We start from the raw sequence: 13,077 nt of genomic DNA on the forward strand, positions 1-13,077 counted from the left end.
ACAGTAGAAAACAGTCCAGACTCCTTCTCTTTCCTGTCCAAATCTCACAAGCCAGAAAATTCTCAACATGATATATAAAAATTCATTCCCTCACTATGACGCACACCAAGACCTAAAAAATTAGAATATGACATAGAATGTAGGAGGATCAGGAATCCCTAAAATCTTTGTAATACCACAGACTGTGCTAGAGGGAAATACTAAAGTAATTCTAGAAATGAACCAGGCCTCATATCACAGAGGAATCTTGTAACTGCTTTAAATTTGAACTTGTAGCACTTTAAGGCTTTCTGAGTGTGCGGAAGAGCACTAGGGTGTCCACCCTCCCTTTTCCAGGTGGTGCCAATATGCAATTCTTCCCAGGAATCTGTAGGAGAGGAAAAAAACAGTACAGAGCTTTAATGATACTTCATATAGGAGGCTGCAACATGCTCAAAATGATCAGTCCATTTGTGCAAATAAATACATCCTTTCATTCTGGCCTGAGGCCTGGGTAGCAATATCCTCTTTACTACGTCCCCCTATACACATTTTGTTCTGTCCTGTTCCTCTAGCAATTTAAAACGGTAAAATGAAGAGAGGTCAAAGGTCTACACATACCTACTTTGTCCACCAGGCTAGCAAACATAATACCTGTTTCCACAGTAACGGCACAAACAGGTGAAATCTGACCTTCATTGCAGCTTATCTTCAATTCCCTACGCCAAATACCTTGTTACTCACTTACAGCTAGATCTGCTGCAGGTGGTTTTCAACAGGAGCAAAGGTTAAAGTCATCTGAGGTCCACAGCAAGGAGCACTGCTGTACCAGACCCGATGAGATTGCAAGTCTCATACAGCTGCTCCAGATTTCTCCCTGCCAGCCTAGTGGAAGGACAGCTTGTTTGTCAGGCCCAGCCCTCACCTGTTTTTTGCACTGTGACCTGTCCTCTTTCATGTTCCTCCTAAAAGTCCCGCCAGTCATCAAGCACAAAGGCTCTCCTTCCTCCTCCTTCTGACTCTTGTGATGTTACAAAGAGTGTAAGTATTCCTCTTAATAACCACAGGGCTTGGAGTTTTGCTGCACGTGGTAAGTTCCGCTCTGCTTAGGCAAGTATCCAAGAACCTCAACTCTAGCTATCATAAAGTTGGCCCTCAGTTAATGTGTTTGCATTAGAATTATGCTATATTACTTCATAGAGTGAGAAATGTTGCTCAGCAGTTCACCTTTTCATCTAAGCTAGTCATGTACTAAAGTGGCAATTCTTATACCTGATTTTCAGCAAGATAATTCCTTTATGGATGTTTTCATGGCAAACAGATTTCCCTCGTGTTTTGGTGTAGTTACAGTCAGCACTGCTAATTTATTTTTTCTTCTACAAGGCAATAAACTGTTGCACATTTTCCCTGCAAGGAAGAGATATTACTGATTTATGTTGCATAACAGAGGAATATGATACCAACCATTGATACAGATGAGCAAAGACCACTGCAGAATCTTGATGGAATCAACACAACAAACTGCAAAATATCACTAGTTTAGCAGCTGACAATACCAACCTCCACCTTAACATTTATCTTCACTATCTTCAGAGCAATTTACTCGTGTTATATAACTACTTAAGCTGTATCTTTAGAGAAATCATGATGCTTAATGTTTCGTGATTGCCAGCTGTCTGGAAATAAGGTTGAAAATACCCAGGTTGCAGCAGCTATTCATAGCACAGTTCCATGAAAAGTAGGATTTGTCATGGTCGCAGCATACGGATGTGAAGAAGGACATGAATAGCACTGGCACAGAGGAAATCCTCTCTCCAGCGTCAACACAGAAAAGCAAGGCTTCCCAGGGTCTTGAAAGACAACAGGAGAAGGGTCCTCTGGAAGTTCATCTTTATTTCAGACAAACCAGACTGCACAGAGGAGAAGCACTCTTCACTGACTGTCTAGAAAAGCGTGGAGAAGGCTCTATTTAAAGCTCAGACATCTTTGGTATCTCACAAAATAGTACATTTCCTCACCCCCTCCATTAACACACCATGTTTAGTTTAGGTACTGAGCAGGTGAGATAATAGGAGCAGCTGAGGAGGAGGAGGTACTGATTTAAACCACACTTGCTGCTAAGGCAGGGTCCCTTCCCAACAGTAGTCAGGTCATTTAATCCCTCTGTGGAGTTGCTGTTCTAGAACATGGGAAAGACATGGGGCTAGTCCATATATTCTGGGAGAGAGTCACTCGAAACGTTTGTAATATGGTGACACAGGGTTAATTCTCTGCATTCACAGCTTCATAACAGGCCCGCTAGGAAGCGGCCAAGAAGGAAATACAACAGCTCCAGATAAAGTGTCTCCCAACCCAGCAAACAAGCCTGCCGTCAGACAGTTGAAGAGACTGCCCTTCAGTTTCCCCTCAGAGTCACACCGCTCTCAGATCAAGCTTAGGAAAGAACAGACCGAATGGACCTGGCTTACGGGGACAGGGAGCTCTCCTGCAGAAGCAGGGAGACTGAAGCAGGTCAGCAGATTCTTGCTTAGAACTAAGACACCACCAGGGTTTTTCCAAGTCTCCAGGACATAGCAAGCCTCAGAACAGATGAAGGTGCCTGCATAGGGTGTTTTTTTGCATTTCCTTCTGTCAGGCTTTGCTGTTTCCCTCACTGTGGAAATTTCACAGCACCGGTTCAGCAATGCTGTCTGGTTACAGTCAGCAGCAGCTGCAGCTCTCTTAGGAAAACCTGAATGTTGCCCACTGAGCTGTCATTGCGCGCCCTCCCAACACGCTGTTCTAGGGAAGGCTCCACCACAGGGCTTTACCCTTGGATAGGGGGATAGTACAGGGCTTATCTCCTGTGTGCCTGGACACAGAGAGCAGGCACACAACACAGCAGCAGCTTGCTGTGCCGTGGTTTGCAGGTAACAAAACCACATGAGATTGAGAGGATGAGAGTCAGATTTAGTTGTTAGACCACTTACAATGTTTAAAGTATTTCTTTGAAAATAAGTCAGAAAAATGTTTCTTTTTTCAAAGAGAGGGAGAAAGATTACTGTTTTGGAATATAATACAACAAAGATTTTTTTCCAGACATTCCCATTTTCATTATTTTCGATAAGAAAAGAAAGTAACAACAGCAAGAAAAGCAAGAGCAGAGACAATCCAAAACATCAATCTACCAACACTTACAGCTTTGTTGAACTATTTTGTTAAAAAGAAATCCAACAGAAGAGTCCAGTGTCTCACAAATTTAACTTCTCAGAGAAATGTTTTTTCAAATACAGTGCCTCACCACTAAACTAAGATGTGTTCTGCAGAAGAAAGAAAAATTGAAATTACTTATCTGCTTGAACAGAAGTTGTATAGTTGTAGTGTAGAATGCGGTGTCTGAAAACAGTAAGCAAGCAGAGCCTGAAGTCTGAATTGATCTAGAAAACTCATGGCAAACTCCTGAAAGGTGCTTACACCTCCTTAGACCTTCCATTTGAGAGCAAGTCAGCTAGGCTCCATCTGTGCAATTCACCCAAGAGTTCTGACACTTCATCTGCTTTTTGCCCATGTAATGCCAGAGTCACAGTCTCCCACGCACACCCCCTGGTGCTTCAGTAAAATTAGAAAAATTACCATAAAAATTGTGCACTTCTTAGGAATTAAAGTCACCAACACCAGCAAGTCATAAAGCAAGCAGGCAAATGGCAGAATAAGGCCTTTATTTCCTCTATGGTTTTATAACACAAATTATTCAAAAAATGTATTTGTAAAGGTATCTTACAAAGACTCTGTGTTCCCCCTGTACACATTGAGCCAAATAAGTTGCTTGATCTCATTACAATGTATTATTTTCTTGTTCCATATCCCAAGGAGAAGTATACAATCACAGTATCTGTTCCTACGACCCTAAATAATACTACCTTCTCAGCCCACGAGACGTATTAAATAAGATCTGAGAGAGTTTTCTGAAAAAAAAACAACACAGATTTTCAAGGGCTGTAAGCAGAGACATATCTGAAGAGGAGAAAAATAGGACTAATGGTTCCACAGAGAAAAGGCTAGTAAATTCATGCTGGGGAATCCACAAAGGCAATAGCAACAGGAGAGCAGGTTCCATTCATTATGGTGCTCCCAGCGTAACTGGCTGGTCATGCAGTAGCATCTACGCTTGAACCTGAAGAATTTTTATGTGCCCAGAAAGTAAGCACTGTCTTCATAAGAACTTGATAACTAGGTCTTTAGGCATTTATTTGGGTTTGTGTTTTTGTATTATTTAAGCAATCTAGATGTACCTGTCTCAAATATGCAGCTTCCAGCTGCCACTTAAGATATCTAGAGGACAGCTGACATCCCTCAAAGTTGAATTCTACCCCAGACCAAGGGCACTATGAACACAAAAATCTGACCAGAGCATCCTCAGACAGATTAAGGATTTCACGTTATCAGCATTTCACAAAATTGTACCGAAGAAGAGAGATGAGTAACACCTAGGTCTGCAAATTTTCCTGGTTAAAGAGGTAAATAAAAGTAGAAAAGAACAGGTAAGTGAGCAAACCCAGAGATTTAGCAACAGAAGGCAGCAGAAGTTCCATGTTCCCTATCATGGAGAGCATGTACCAGAGCCATCACTGGATATTCTCATCTCTATGAAAACTGTTATGGGAATGATTTGTCCACAGAATACCTTAGAGAAGTAAACTTTTATGCAAAAGTAGTATACAAGATCTTTCAGATGCCCATGAATTGCATTTAAGGTGACTTTTCATTGCAATTAGACATTTGCCATATAATTTCTTCTCTCTATGGAAACTATGATAACTCAAGAGTTCACTGAATTTTTATGAGCCCACAGCTGAGTCAAGAGAGGCAAGTTTTAAAGAGCAACAGGAACATGTTCAAGCAATTATTAGTATGGGAGAAAACTTGATTAATAAGAAGTTAGGAAATCAGGAGGATTCCCTCTGTCCTGTTCTGCTTTTCATTGTTCACTTGATCCACCACCATTTTACATTGCTATTTCCCCAGCAGTGCTATTTTTGGTTGTTCAATATACTGTTTAAGCCACCTGCAGTACTTTCACAGATAGGACCATTGCATTTTCTGAGTGCCCAGTAAAAACAAACAAAAAGCAAATTTACAGTCCTGCTTATCACAGGCTCTGATGAAACCAGAATCAGCTTTAATAAACTCTATGAAAGGCAACCAGCAGGCTCATAACTCACAACCAAGTAAAAAAGGGCATTTTTCACCAAGTAACAGTTTCCTGTCTAATAATAACATCTTTTCATGGGAAAAAAAAAAAAAGGAGTGAGGTAAGCTTGAGAACAAAGTGCACCCTTTTTAAATTCATTAGTGCTTCCCAGTGTTGTATCCTAGTAGACCCATCTGTCCCTTGTGTACCCAAAGCTTGCAGGATAATCTCGAATGGGACATATGCTATATGAAACCTCAATACCGTCTACCTTGAACACTTGGGTGTTACACAGTGTATCTGAAGCATTCTAGAAGAATCAATTTTACTATTTCAATTTGAAAAGTCCTGTGACCCACTCAAAAGGTGCAGCTCTTCTCTCTTCCTCTTAAAAGCTTCTTCTCATGTGTACAGCCTCCTTGGTTTGTATGAATATTAAAAGCAGTATTTTAGGTTTCTCTTAAAGCCTTCCCCAAAAATTCAATGCAGCTTAGGTCTTATCATCGCCTGAACACACTGGCCTGTTCTGATGAAGAGAACAAGGTCCATAGTAACCTCTGAAGCCAACAGTACTGAAAAGACTCCTCCTACTGCTTTACTGACCATAACGCATTTCAAAAAACAAACAAAACCCCACATACCACTGCCACCACAACAACCAGAAGCTACAAAACAAACCTCTACACCACTGAACTGTCATCTTGCACACATTCACTTGCACAACACAGTCGCTGAGGAGATGCTAGCTCAACAGCAAACTCAATACTGCCCTGACAGCATGGCACAGAGCCAAAGAAAATAAACTCTTGCCTCCTGGCCAGGCTATTTGCACCAGTTTTAGTGCTATGCTGACATGGTTATACCGCCTCCAGACTTGCCGATAGGTTCCGTCACATCTAACTCTTTATTTCTGCTTCAAAACTTGTGCACAGAGAAGACATGTCCAGTGTCTGCCCACACACACTCACTTCTACCAGTTTGATTTTACTTCTGATGAAGTATTACATTGTTCAGTCAAATGGGTGCAAAAAGAAGTGGCTGTCCGAGCACAGTTCATTAATCGGCTCAAATATATCTAAATTCTAGTCTTCCAAACTCAAACAAGCCACTTTCGACCAAAACATGTTGGCAAACTCCGCTGCACTGCTTTAAATGAAATGACTACCTTGAAGATAAGTGTAGATCTTGGGACTCTTGCATCTCAGCTCTGTCCCCATTTCTCTTTCTGCAGTGAGGTTATCTCCTGATGGCTTATAACAGAAACAAATCTCCCTACTGGATAACTAGGGAAGTACCGTCACAGCCCCCGCCCCTGTGCTGCATCTCCCTTTTCCAGCCCTGTATTTCTCAGCAAAACGCCCCATAATCTCCACAGCTCATGCAGAATACTGAAGCTATTTCCTCACCCTGTAGCCCGGTCCACGGTGCAGCTCTGGATAACTTGCTGCACTTAATACTGAAGTCCAGCACCACTCTTCTGAATCCTAAATAACAGAGGAAAGATCAGAAGACAGCATAGCCCCCTGCTACTACTGAACACAAAAGCAGCTCCTCAAGTGCAGGGTGGAGTATTCTGCTCTCAGTTCAACTCTACTCTCAGCTGTATGCTGATAGAAAAGACTGAATGCTGGCTCTGCAGTGACTGTGCACCCACCACATCACACCACCTTCCTTGGTCGGGTCCAGTTTTAAGGCTGACACAATGGGTAGGAATAACTGACTCGCAGTAGCTCTGCCACTAACATGACAGTCATTTCTATATTCCGACACCTGCTTTGTTGACAGTTCCAACTACATCAGCTCTCCGGGGCCAAGAGCCTCACCACCATGTACAGACACAATCTAACCTGCAGCGTTCCTTATCTCCACAGATAACTTGGGGAAACTTCAGCCACAGCTCAAGGCACAGCTTGGGAAAGGCACTCCAAAGAAAGATGGGGAATGTTGTGATCTTTAGTATTTGCACTGAAGACTGAGCACCTGGATTTCAGTTACATGGGAATCTAAGCTTTTCCCCAGAAAGGAAATAGCTAGTCTGCCTAACTGCAGGGAAAAGCTTGAAGACACATTCTGAAGTTTGAAATGTCAGAGAGATAGTAAATGGTTTGGTGGGGAGTGAGTCTGCAGCTGGTTAGTATTTTAGGTCAGTCACATTTTTTTGATGCTGTAAGAGCAAAGAAGCAAGAAATACAGTGTTTGATGAAACACTGGGAAGCTCTAACTGGACAGCTGTATTAGAAACACCAGGTGCCTCCAGAAATGCGACGTAAGGCCTCGGGCATCCTCAACATGTCCCACACATGTCACAGCACTTCACCAAACACAGGAGCTTGTCTGGGAGTGTTGTCTTACAGGCACAGTATGTGACAGACAAGTACTATGTAGTACGGCTAGCAAAAGGTGAAGATAGTAAGACTGGGTATTATTTGTATATAAAGCAACAACAGCCTTTTTTGAAAAATGTGTCTCTCCCCTACTCAGTAATCAATGGGGGTGCGGGGGGTTGTTTATTAATGTGAAGCTTTTTGGTGTTTGGTTTTGGTTAGTTTGTTGGGGTTTTTTTAGAGAGATGGTGAATTATAGTCCAGGAAGCAATTCCAGGTGTACAAAATGCTGGCTGTAACCTTACTACCTGCTCTGTTTTTCAGTACTACTTTAACGGTGGATAAGCCTCTTGGCTACTCAGTGACCTAGAGTTCATGATTTGTTGCCCATGTTTGGTACTTACTGAAGCCACCCTCAGTTCAAGGGCTTTAACTCATTTTTAGAGACGGCACATGCCAGCAGCTGGAATTTCAGAACCATTTCAGCCAGAACAGCCCAGCCACATTTAGTCTGGCAGTTAACCGAGGTTCATTCACCAAACTGGTAAAAAACATCCTGATTTTTCAGAAGTACCAAGTTCATCGATTTCACTGAAGCATGGATTAAACTCCCAAAAACATTGTTTCATTTCCCAGTAATGATGGCCTTTTCCCCCATTACAAATTAAAAGAAAAGCAACAACAAAAACCACAAAAACTATTACACATCCTGTTGCCCCAATATCACGTTTTTTAAGGCACAGAAAATAAAGAAAAACAGCATTTTACTCAGAATTAATTCTGCCTCAATCAACTTTGTTTTTTAAAAAGCATTGGTTTTGATACAGAACTGATTTTTGTCCTAAAACCTACTCAATAGCACACAGTGCTATCTCATATCCATTTTTCTACAGCAAACGAATGGAGAATTATACTTGGAAAGGACAATTAAGAGTTAAAAATGTGCACCATTTCCTGAAAAAAAAAAGTAGAATTTCTTTAGAGAATAAAGTATAATTGCCAGGCATTGATAAATTGTGTAAGGAACACTATTGATGATTCATACCAGTAGAACTTGCTGCTAAATAAACTCTGACCTTGATACTCAAGAGACCCACTTAGAACATCTTGCAAGACAATGATATATTTCTCCGCACTAACCTTTGTGAGTAGTCTGCCTCTTCAGCTCCTTGAAACAAGCTCGTTCCAATTAAAGAGGAGAAGTGGAACTGCTTCATACATTTGTTTTAGTGACAGGATATGCAGGGGTTATGATGTCATAGTGCCAAGAATATCGGGCAGGAAAAGCTGGGTATGGGCTTTCTTCAAATTTCAGATATGTATTATTGCAACACTGCAGAAAGTATTTCCTTCTGTATGAAAAAAAAACCCTGTGCTGTTAGAGGGAGGGAGAAGGAGAGAAAATGGCATAGAAGCTAAAGCTTAGAGCTGAAGGGAGCCAGTTGTGTCCACAATCCTGACCAGCGCTCACTGTGCAGAAACAGACACGTTATTTCACTTTCCTGTAATTCAGCTTCTCAGCTGCAATGCGGAGAGAATTATACCAACTTTCTCTAATTTCTAGCTTGTTAGGTCTTACCTTCTGCATGGGGCACTCACATACAACGTTATCTGGGTTTGTCCTGCCAAAGGGGTAACTCCCAGTAAGAGAGCAGTCAACAGAGAAGACCACCACGAGATGGCAGACTCTTCAAGGACAACTATCTCAATGAGAGCACTGAAGTCCCTCCTGCTAAAGACAAGACATAGTGGGCAGAACGAGAACAGAAAAAGACCAGGAGGTTTTGGATGTTGAACTCCTCCGTGTCAGCTTCTGAGGTAGAATGAATCAAAATTTTGAAGGGGAGTCTGCAGCACACTGGAGGAAAAGCCTCTACACTGCTCCTCAGTTGGCCATGCTATACCTTTCTAGTAGTATTGTCTCCCACAGGATATGGAAGGTTCGTGTCCAAACAGCAGGCAGCAGTACAACTAGAAATCATTAGCTATGAATCTAGGGACTGAGGACTGAACAATTTAATTGATTCATCAAGACATCATAAACATTGTCTACCATGAAACATGTACCCAGAAACTGCCTGAGAACCCCACTAAACATGTCACAGAAAACTTGACAGCGCCAAAACAAACCAATGACCTCTCCAGCATTCTCTGTACAGACCTTCAGCACAAAACACCAAAAGGCACAACACCGACAACATTCCTAAAAAAGCAGAGCAGGAAAGATGCAGGTTGAGGGTAGCACCTATATCCTGTGTCACTTCTCCTTTGCAATTGGAAAACGAGTCTATAAAAGTCTTATTAGATGCACATTAGAAGACTTAAGGTCTTCTGTTGTCTTAATTTCTGGGACAATCACATAAGAGAGAAAAGCCTTGCAATGGGGGGGGGTGTGTGTGGTGTGTGTGCAGGAATATAAGAGCCATGCCTTTTAAAGACATTTCTTAATCCCTGGATCTGTGTAGCAGGGAGAGAGGAGGAGGTATTGACTTTGCACTCTCAGATGTAAATCCCATTTCTGATGAGCAGAAACTCCATTCTTTCAGTAACAAGCTGCTTAGGAACCAAGCTGTGAAACATGGCCTTTATCCTAGAGCTTCAGGCAATCTAGGCTCAGGATGCAAAGAGCAGCTGGGAGGGACTTGCTCAGTGTTGAGCAGGAAGCCCACACAGTAAGTAGACAACAGGTGCAATGTACTCGTGGAAATGAACAGCTAGGAAAGCATGCCATGGCACAGTTTGCTCAAGGAGCTGAAACACAGAGGGAGAAGAAGTGACAGTGATAGAAGCAGATGGGATGTAGGGGATGTTTCATAAAGTAGCATGAGAGAGACATTAACGTGTTTGGAAGCAAAGGGAGAAGAAGAGTGACATGCAGAGCAGCAGTGAAGGGATGTAGGAAGCAGCATGGCTGGTGAGGACAGGGAACAAGCAGAGTCAAGGGATTCACTTTCATCCTGATGTATGCCGAAGGGAAGTCTAAAAGATTTCAGTTTTCCTGTAAGGGAAGCTTTAGTCTCCAATCACATCCAAAAGGAAAAGCAAGCCTGGTGGGAAGTCAGTTCTGAACTTCCCCAGTGTGCAAGGCTATTTGCTTCAGGCTCACTTCTGTTTTTAAAGCCTGAGTGGCATTCAGCTACTCCTATGACTATCCAAAAACAATGACAGAAATCAAACCATAAATGAAAGAGAAAAATCCCTTGCATCATGGCATTTCCTTTATGAGTCATTGTTGTCTGCAAATGAGGACTTTTTGCCATATTCCCAATGTACAGCAAGTCATTAGCATTTCTGGTTCTTGTCTCGGCTGCAGTCAAACTGAAACAGGAAAAAAATCAGCTCTGGGAAGGAATGATGAAGTTAACTGACAACTGTTCTTCTTTTACCTTGCTATTTACTTTTAAGATCAGTCCTGTTTGCTATTAAAAATGAACAATCCAGGTATTTCAGATGGATTCCACAGAACTCTATTTGTTCAAGTGAAGTAAGTGAAATTCTCTTTCTCCTGCAAGCATTCACTGATGAAAAAGACTAAAAAACATTTACTGCTTGTCTTACATACAGAAATGCAATATGCATGAACAATAATGAGCAGTAAATATTTTTTTTTCCTGGCTCCCACTTTAATTCCACAGAAAAAAGTAACTTCAGATGGTTGAATGCTAGATGTCTCTCCAATCAGCTAGATGTCTTTGTGCTTGTTAAAGATGCTGCAGGAAGTTTCATTATTAAACAAAGTTGGTAAGTGAAACTTCAACTACCAGTTTCTGTATAAAATGAACGGTCCCACTGACCTCTTTGAACCCAAAGGCTGTTATTACAAACATTAATTGTTGTAGGCTGTTCTCTCATACTTTCCAGGTCTGCTGCTGCCATTCCCAGAAGATTTAAATTAATTCACCCGACTTGCCACTAGCCATTCTCAGAACAGACATTTATACATTGCTGATGGTTTAAATGCTGTGGCAGCAGGTTTCCACAGCAACTTTTCTACCTTTAAAAGAAAAACAGCACTTGAGGAAGAGTACATATATGCAAGAAACTTACTAGTATCTTCTACAGACTTAAAGAGGTGGTGCATTCTCTATTTCACTTTAGCAGACTTCAAATCTTCCAGGCTCATGGATTTTGCACTCATACGGATTAAAGGAAATAGACATCCCTGTTTCAAATCTAAGATCAAGTCAAAGACTGAAAACATCCCTTGCTCTTAGCAAGTCACATCCTGTTGAAACTCCATGTTCAGTTTAAGATGCAACGTTACAAGGTGCCCTATTTTCAATAGGGCATACATTATGTTTCTACTTTCACAACACCTTGCAACTTCCAATATGTTTCATCTTACATAATTTGGTTCATGAAAGGTAACAGAAATTCTTCCCGCTTTGGAAAAGATGCAGTGAAATCAGATATTTGCCTACTTTTAAGCTAAAAACACAATGGCAAATGTTTTATGTGCCGCCCAAACAGTTTAATAGGAAAATGAAGAAGCAAGAAGAAACTTCTATTACAAAAGTCAGTGTGACATAGAAGAGGGTATGTACAAAGAAAAAGAGCAAAAAATGTTGAGAAAGCGAAAGCCAAATTATTGTTGTTACTTTGCAGAAAATTCTATATTACAGCCAGAACTCATGAGAAAACAGAAGTCCTTTCCAAAAGAAATGTTAATTTTTGGATATTTTAGGAGGAATCATAATAACACACAAACGCCAGTTTCTCATGGAATAAGTTTCCTACAGTCCCATCAGAAAAAACAGGGAATTAGTCGGGTCTGAGGCTGCAAGCTGGCCATCTCACAATGTAGTATTGGCAGAAACTAGCTGCCTCTGTCCTTTGTGCCGTTGCTTATATAGCAGGTGTCATCTGATAAGGCAGCCCTACTCCCCGAGAAGGAAGCATAAAGATGAGATCTGCGTTCCAGTACAGATTCCCATCGACAATGAGATTTTGTAGGTGAAAACTTTCCTATGGGAAAATAATTCCCTGAGAAAATTTCTAGAGTATGCCTAACATGTATAGGGGAAAGGCTGAAAATGCATGTCCTTTAGGAGAATTTCAGCTACATTGCAGACAGACTTTCAAAGCCATAGGCCTGAGCTCTATTAAAACCAAAACATCTCACCAATTGCAACACCCTGGCACAGTGATGAAAACACACACCACCTCACATACAAAAGTATATTTCAAATTAAATAAATACTAAAAAACAGTCTAATTTGTTCTGAATTCTAGCTTTAACTCCACCTCCCAGTTAAAGAGTTCTGTAAGCCAGAAACTTTGAGACAGGGACTACATTCTTATCTTCAGAAAGGTGTCACAGACCAGCATTAGCTACATCCAGACCAGCTGGCTCCAGAGCTTCCCAAGCCTTACATTGCTACTGCAGCCTGCAATGCATTTGCCAAAGGTACAAACATCTCAACAGCAAATTTAACATATACCCACAATGCTCTACTCTCCTCAGCTGCCTAATGAAGAAGTGAGTATTACATAAAGGTTGGATGCATTCATACAATATAAAGCGGGTAAAGACAATCATTCCAGTGTCAGAAAGTGGAGACAGAACTATCTTTCCGGTCACATTCGTGTGTTTACACAAAACAA

This window comes from Falco rusticolus, chromosome 1 (assembly GCF_015220075.1).
Source record: "Falco rusticolus isolate bFalRus1 chromosome 1, bFalRus1.pri, whole genome shotgun sequence".
Lineage (NCBI taxonomy): Eukaryota > Metazoa > Chordata > Aves > Falconiformes > Falconidae > Falco > Falco rusticolus.